Genomic DNA, 8,541 nt, shown 5'->3' on the forward strand with positions numbered 1-8,541 from the left:
AGAGTTGACTCTAACATTTTTTCCTATATTTTTTCCAGAGGTTCATGGGTGTTCATACTGCAGCTGCAGGGTTTAAAGCACACAGCTGTTCAGATGCAAGTCAGATCAGGTCAGTGTGTCACAGACCAGTATAATAATATATAGTTTAGTGTACAGACATGCTCTATGCTCTAGTCTTAGTTTAGTAGCTTTGCTACGAAAATGTCATTCAAAATGCCTTAGAACATCTAAAATGAATGGGAATAAACCTTAGCCCGCCGCCTGGTTAGCTCAGTTGGTAGAGCATGAGACTCAATCTCTCAGGGTCGTGGGTTTGAACCCCACTCCGGACAGCACCACCTCCCATGGGCTCACCACCCGTGGGAGGTGCCATAGGACTTCGGTGCATTGTGGACTGGGCGGCAGTCGCCCCCGCGACCTGGGCGTGGACCCAGATAAGCGGCAGATGATGACATGACATGACATAAACCTTAGCCCCGTCAACACCACAGTACTGGGACATGTCTTCTTTTACTCTACTATTTTGTTCACGTGTGTCTAGTGCAGATGCCATTGTGCTCACTGTATTAAGAGAAACTTATCCGAGGCTAAAGCTAGTGTTCCAAAAGATGTCTCATGTAGTGATGGCTCAGGCAAACTGACAGGATGGATACCTCTGCCCAGGTAAAACGAATATCTGGCAATCTGAAATAATCCTCTTCAAAAGCTAGTTTCCTGAAAATTTGCTCAGGAAAGGGGAAATGGAGAATTGAGAATGTAAAAATGACTCACACAAGAACATTCAGACACAACTGCAATCACGCAAAAAAAGAACATGACACATACAAAGCATATACTCACATCCCACATTTTAATAAGGAAGGAGTAAAGACAGCTTTAGCACAATAGCTGGCTAGAGTAAAGAAAGAAAAAGGGCCAGGTACAAAGGAATGGAGGAAGTTTAAAAAAAGAGAGAAGTGGAAAAGATGTATGTTTTCACCAATCACAGAGTCCTGGCAGACCTGTGGGATTGGCAGAGATTGGTGGGGATATGTGAGGAGCAGCACTTGAAAGCCCAGCCAGGAGTTTAAGATGTTCAGAGAGAGTTATTGGTCGGCTGCTCTTCCTCTCCCCTCCTCTCCCCCTCTTTTCAAGCTCCGGGCCTACAGACCCTTTCTTCTTCATCTCCTCTGAGAGCCCTGACACGCATGACAGGTACAAGAGAAGAGAGAGACTGCAGAGGTGTACAGAAAGGAAGAGGAAAGGTGAAATGGAGGGGAGGAATACAGGTGAAGGACTCCAGAGAAGGAGAGAAGGTGGATGCAAAGTAGGATGAAGACTCCCTGTTTCTTTTTTAGCTGGCATTTCTAGGTAGGAAGTTTTAGTTCACTGAACTAACAGAAAGGGCCCTTAAGATGCATACAGTCACCTAAAGAGTACACCTGCATGTGATTGCTGAACATTCCAAAACCAGGGGAATTTATCTGCTACTATATCAGTTCCCACTACTCTCTGAAGGCTTTCCACAAGGTTTTGGAATCTGGCTGCGGGGATTTGCTCCATTCAGCCACAGGAGCATTAGCGAAGCCGGGCACTGATGCTGGATGATAAGGCCTGGCTCGCATTCAGGTTCCAGTTCATCAAAAAAGTGTTGAATGGGGCTGAAGGCAGGACTCTGTGGAGGCTAATCAATCTCTTTTACACCAAGTTCGGAAACTAATTTCTTTATGGCCCTAACTTTGTGCACATGGGAACTGTCATGTTGAAACAATAAAAGGCCTTCCACAAACTGTTACCACAGAGCTGGAAGCTCACTAAAATATCATATCATGCTGTAAGGGGCTGTCACTGTTGGAAGATAATGTTGAATACTATGAAAGTCTTTGTTAAATTGAAATGATTGAAATTGAAATTTCAATTGAAATTGAAATATTATCATACAGAGCAAGTATGTGGTGAACTCCAGGTGAAAAGTATTCTTTTTCAGAGAAAGTAATTGGTCAGACCTTTGGATTCTTTCATCCTTAAATGCATCCTCCTGTGACCCCCATTCCAAATTATTAGTTCCTTTGAAAAGGGTTTATCTCAAAAAGTGATGTAATATTTATCTCCACCAGTCACAATCCCAGTATCAATGAGGTTCAGGTGTGTGGTGGAAGGGAAGACAGAAGAGTGCTGTTTTAAGTTTGTAAAGATGAGTTATTGCTCCCATTTTTTTGCCATCTAACAATGATTTGCACGACAGGCCTGTAACGTTTGATGAGGTCACTGGCGGGGGGCTGAAGCATGGGTGCTTATGGTTAAAGGTAATAAATACTGCTGTGACAAGATGAGAGTAGAAATGACAGACGGTAAGAGGGGTTTTTCCCCCCCCCCATTCTCAATGCCATGTGTGTCCTCAATCAAATCCCTTATTCTTTGAAAGCTTGCATGAAGAAAATAAAGAGGCTCAACTCTGGCTCGGAGAGGAAAAAGGAAGAAAAGTTTCAGCTCTTGCTCTCACAAGGCTCTTTCATAACCATTAACTGTGTGATGACACCAGCGGATATTCAGATTGATTTACCATCGTCTGGGGATCACTGGGTCTGTGCAGAAGTCTCCCATACCAAAGATTCATTTGTGTCCTTAATGAAAGGCTTCCTGCCCCAATGTTTCTTCAAACCAAAATCCACCTATTTTCTGCTTCGCTTTGATTGCTGTAATGGCCTTATTTATGAGGTCAGCGCTGAAACCCCTATCTCATTGGTAGTTCTTTAGCCACAGAATGGGCAGGGAATTAATCTAAAATTTCCAGATCCGACCCTCATTTTTCAAAAAATTGCAGTGGTGCCCCCAGAATCAATGAAGGAGTTAAGGAAATGCCAAACTGTGAGATAAAGGACAATTTGTCTAGAAAGTCTTGGCAAAACCCCAGTGTAATATAACAGAAGAATACCTAAGGCAAAAGATCAGAAGGCAAGACTCTAAAATAAAAAAAAATAAAAAACTGAATGCTACACAGTTACACCACTTATACCATCGGGGCCCTGTGTTAAGCAATTACTGTCCAATAATACCTGATTACTGATGCTGACATATTCACCCTGTGGAGTAACCTGTGAGGTAACATCAAAGAAGTCATCAGCAGTGACCCTGACCAGGCCTGGAGTGGAGGTAGCATCAAAGCCGCAGAAACACTGTGCGTCAAAAGTAAGTCCACAACACCAGTCTGATTAAAATGTCACAGGAAGATGGGGGCCTCTATAATCAGCCTGCAAAGGTGATTAGACCCTCAAAGTCCCCACTCTCCCAAAGCAGAGGGGTATGTGGAGCAGCCGAAATCTCAGTACGACAAACAGGCCATTTAGCTCTACTCGCTAAATGGATGTAGACACAGTGTGACAGTGAAGCATGAGGTTATGGTTTCTAATCATAGCTGGAGAGGTAGCTGACGGGCACAGGCTCAGCCGTCAAGAGAAAATGGAGGATGGGGGTCGTTTTACAAGGAATCCAGGGGTTCCCCAGTCTCCGTTCACCTTTGACCCTGTGGGGATGATGACCTGTATTTCCCCATGGTGATTCATTTCCTCTTCCCCCCAAAACACCTTAAAATCCCCGGCCACCATGTGTACACAAAACACATGCCTGTTGCTATGGAGATAGCTGTGGATCTCGATAGGATGGGGATGGGGAGGATGAACGTAGACCAGTTGCTGGACTGGGATCTGGAACAAGCCTCTGAGGATGTGTTATTAACCCTCATGGCAGGAGCAGACCGAAGGTGATATTTAATGCTACGAGTCAAGCCAATCGAGGGAATCGACATCTATATGGATAGAGGGCAGGCCGAATGGCCAATAGCAGCAGAGGATGGCCCTGAGGTGCAACTAAACGATACAGAGTGCACTGGGGCATGAATGGAAACTGTCAGGGCGGTAAAGACCACATTAAAAAGAGATTTTTTTTTGTCAGTGGTGCAGATCAATGCTGATCATGAATGTGATTAAACGCTTTGCTCTTAACATGTTTATTACCCACAAAGGGACAATCAGAGCTGCAGACATGAGACTCGGGCACGAATTAGATTTGTCACAAAAAAATGATGATTTCAGACTTAACTTGGACTCGACTGCTGTGAGACTTCACTTACTTCAAAAACTGACCCCCTAAAAAATGACTTTTCATGCAAGTCAAGATTCAAATCAACAAGTTCTGAAAATGAGAGGGACGCCTTGCAACCTCACAAAATCAATTATTAAGTCTCTGTACTGAAAGGACTTGAGACCAAACTCCAAACAATGAGTCATCCATTAATGGAGCTTCCATTCCAGCTACAATCAGGACCTGGGAATTCCAAGGCCATGCAGTGGGAGACGGGGTGAGGAAGGGCTGCCTGGTCTAAGACCCCAGAGTTACAATAAACAGCCAATTTTAATCCTCTCACCATCATTCTAGACATGCATTATCCTCTGCTGTCATAAACTTGGCTGTGGTCAAGATTTACAGCTGCCTTGTGCTCTCTCTCCCATGGCTTTCCTTCCTAATTGTCTGTGTGGCCAAGACCTTGACCAGTGCCTTCCGCGTTTGAAGAGTCTGAGATCCACAGACTGATTGCCAACACAGGCTAATAATGAGTCCTTGGTTTACTGAAGGAAGACAAGACTGTACTCCTAATGGCAGATTTGCAGGAAAGCCAAAGTAATGAAATGATTCTCCACTGAATTAAGATCTTTGTTGAAGAGAATATACCAAACTGAAGTTAAGCAACCTGGGATTACAGCGGAATCTACCAACCAACTGGCTGCCAAACTTACAGAAAGAAATTCCTTCTGTAGAAATATTTCAAAGGATTTTTTTACATGCACATTACTTATATGATTATCTGTTTTCAATCTGAGGAACTGAAATTAAACACCAAAAAGCTCTGCAGAATGAGTTCTTAGATTATATATTTTTTGTAAATAAGACAAACTATAGGCTCTCAGTTGAAACACAGATAATGATAGATACTGTATTAGAAAAATTTCAGTGTTTGTTGTTTTCATGTTTTCTCCACTGGCACTAATGCTGCTGCTGCTGCTGCTACTCCAGCACATAGATCACATCACAGAAAAGCCCTGCTTCTGCGCCAATTCAGTTAGTGGGAAGCAGCAGCGGATATGAAGCGAGGTTATGAACCGGAGGACATCGGCCCCTCTGATAAAGCTCTGCTGTTGTCTGTCCTTGGCCAAGTCCTGCCCTACCGCTAAGGCTGCGATATAACACAACGACCCACGCTAACATTGCCGTGGTTGAAACACTATGTCCATAACAAGAGCATTCATAACTAAAGAAGGTAGGGACCAAGAAAAGCAATCAAAGAAAAAGCTTAGGACCTTTTTTTTTTCATAAAGACCGTCCTGTTTTACAAAGAGTCATTAAGTAGAAAGACTGCATACACTGCCGTTGCTTCTTGGAATAGAGTTTATTTCCTCCTTTTTATTCTGAATGGTTCACTGAAATTTCATTTTGGCTCAGAAATAATGGAAAGTGGGTGAGAGCCGGAATTGTAGAGGGAGGGGAGGGAGACTGGCTTCTCGAGTGGCAGGTGATTTAAGCCTCAAGCTCAGCTCTCATGTACACGCTTTAGCGCAGGTAACACGCCATGTAGGTAAGGTTTAGTCTGTGGAAGATTGACAGAATAATAATATTGAGAACAAATTGCAGCGAACAAATTTCACAAGTTGTAATTTTTTGAATGTTGTTTTTTTATTCATTGTCATCTCTCTAAGCTTCAGAATTTCAGTGACTACAGTGATTTTCATTTCCAAATATTTTTCTCAACCATGTTAACAAAACCTGTCCATTTCTCTACTCAACCCAAATTTTACTGGAAGACAAAAGCTCAGGTGTCACAGCCTATGAGTTTACATTAAAAAAAAAAAAAAAAAAGACACCCATTTTTTAACAATGAGACACTGGCGAGCTCTCAGTGGCTGATTTGATGCCATTAAGTAATGTTTCCCAGCAAAGAAAAACCTCCCCCCTCAGGCACTGAGTTCTGCTGCAATTTGGCTGATTAGATGAACTACGCTGGTATTTATGGGGGGACTTTTTGATCTGCTGGCTTCAGTACATAAGGATAGTGGGGAAAGGGGAGGGGGGTTGGAGTACAGATGAAGGGACAGGCGAAAGAAAGGTAAATGAAACAAAAAGGCTTCAGAGTAAGTGAGAGGGAACAAAGTAGAATAAGAGATAGCTGAAAATAACAGGGATAAAAAGAGGAAGTAGGGGAGGTGGTGAGGTGGTGAGAGAATGAAAAAAGTCAAAAGACAAAGTGAGAGGGGAAGAAAGGGTGACAGAGCAGGAGAGGAAAGAGGGTGAGGTACGTACGAGAGCACAGGCTTCATTCTCATTACAAGTCACTGAGGCAGAGGACAGCTGCGGCTCCTGTTACTGCCGTACCATGTGTCTGATTGCGCGTTATTACAGAGACGCCACACCCCCACCATCATCATTCCCTGCTTCTCCAAGTCTGTTTACCCTTCACTGTTTTCATAGTTCCCAGTCCTTGTTCCCCCTTGACCCTGCTTTACCTTCCTCCCCTGCTTTGTGTTTCTCACCTCAGTTTCTCTCTTGCCCACTTTTCCCCCTCTGTTTTCTGTTCTAATAGGATGGGATCCAGGGTATCAATATGATGTTATGATTCATTACACATCTGACATCTTTGCTTTTTCCATCTCTCCTTTCTTGCGGATGAGACATATTTCCGTACCTCCTGCTCTGTCAGACCGCTACCTCTGGTGGTCTCGTCAGTGTGTGTCAGCCCTGCTCGACCACCTCCCTGCTTCAGACCGGTCCAAGTAAAACCACAACCTTTTTATCACAGACCCATACCGCGTCTTGCACCCCTAACCCCTCTAGAACTTTTTTTCCCCTACCTCCACAGCAGCAAAGTCTTTGCATAAAACAGCACGCTGTTAAAAATCCAGACATTCAATAAACAACACGTTCCTAATATGGCCCCCCCAGCCATTTATGATGTATAAATAAGTTGCAAAACAACATTAATTAAACATAGGAGTTTACAGCAGCAGCCTGTCTGTGCTGCAGGCTAATAGTTTAAGGGAAGGAGGCTGTTAAAACAGTGCCACCAACAAGGAAGACCCAAAACACAAAAGGAGCCCACACAGGCTGCAAGTTGTCTCTGTGTCTGCCCCAAGGACAGAGAAGCCCCATCACTGAGTAGGAGTGTTTACATGCATTCCAGACTGGGATGCCTCCATTTCACTGTTGGAGCTGCTATGTAAAAACCCAACAGTGGGAATAAACCTGTGACCAAGTAGCGCTGCCTTACTGCAAAGTCATGCCAAATACAATACAGGGTGGAATAATGGATCACCTCAAGTGTTCACTACAATAAGACATAAGACATGTACCTAGATTCAAATTTCATTCCTTTCTTTTCCACGTGTTCCTTCATCTTCACTCTCTTCCTTTAGCCAGCACTCCAACATCATCAGTGCTCTCACTCTCATTTGGTACATGCTCCATTGTTTTCTAAGTAAACTACACAGTTGTTGTTTGCTTTTTTTTCATGCATAATGAAAGAAACTATCAAATTGTGAACAGTTAATGAAACACCAAGAACTAAAGCGTGGAAACAACTAATCTGAAGTCACCAGTTAGTTTCCAGATATGCAGAGTGAAATGCTGTTCTTTCTTTTCTTTTCAGAGAACCAATCCAAGATGTTGGCGGTGATTCAGAGGCCTGGCACCAGACTAACCTGTTAGACTGTCACTCAGGCGAGACACTGACTCATGAAGTCAACCTAACAGCATAGTTTAGGATCAGGCTAAAGGGTTGTCTTCTAATTAAATCCAACAACACAGGTGTTAGTTCTCATTCATTCAGACTTTGAAGAATTTGAAGTGACAGCCCTAAATACGCAACATGTAATTAAGACAAGAGGAATTAGAGGAAAGCGTATTCATGATCTTTTGATGTATGTTAGACTCCTCCCCACACACTAAAATAAATAAATAAATAAATAAATAAATAGAACCGCACATCCACCCTCCCAGTCACTTCCTGTAAGACAAAAAACAAGATGACTGCACAATATCAAAGTGATGGCACATTACTGGGATTAGTAGCTATAACACTGAATTTCCAAGTGTACACACACACACACACATACACACACACACCAGTGAAACCAAATCTGCAGCACAGCTCATATGGTTTGCAGGTTTGTCAGATTGTTAAGGGACATAACACTTATCTTTTCTCCACATCTGAAGCTGGGTTAGAGGCGAGTGCCTGTTCATCTCCAAAATAGCCTCCAACATGGCCAGGGTTAGAAGAGAAAGGATACCAGCCTCGCCACAGCTAATCATCATGTGATGAATCATTTGAGCCGAAGCCCTTAGCTGTGGCTAAAGGATCACAGATTGCAGCTCTTGTCTCTTTGGGCCCCTGAATCTTCTTGATTTATATGTGTTGTGAGTACAAGCTGTGCTTTCTGATCTACTGTAGCGTCCTTTCCAAATCCATATGTGCAACCCAAGGTGCAGCTTCACGAAGTAGATTAAAAAAATGCA

General features: G+C 43.2%; 1 non-coding gene across 1 annotated transcript; it reads left to right on the plus strand.

The window, feature by feature from the left end:
- The first annotated feature begins 259 nt into the window (after positions 1–259).
- trnal-caa lies at positions 260–332 on the plus strand. Its single transcript has one exon. It is a non-coding gene; the product is annotated as a tRNA-Leu (tRNA).
- Positions 333–8,541: the final 8,209 nt, after the last annotated feature.

The sequence above is a fragment of the Toxotes jaculatrix genome, chromosome 21, assembly GCF_017976425.1.
Source record: "Toxotes jaculatrix isolate fToxJac2 chromosome 21, fToxJac2.pri, whole genome shotgun sequence".
Lineage (NCBI taxonomy): Eukaryota > Metazoa > Chordata > Actinopteri > Toxotidae > Toxotes > Toxotes jaculatrix.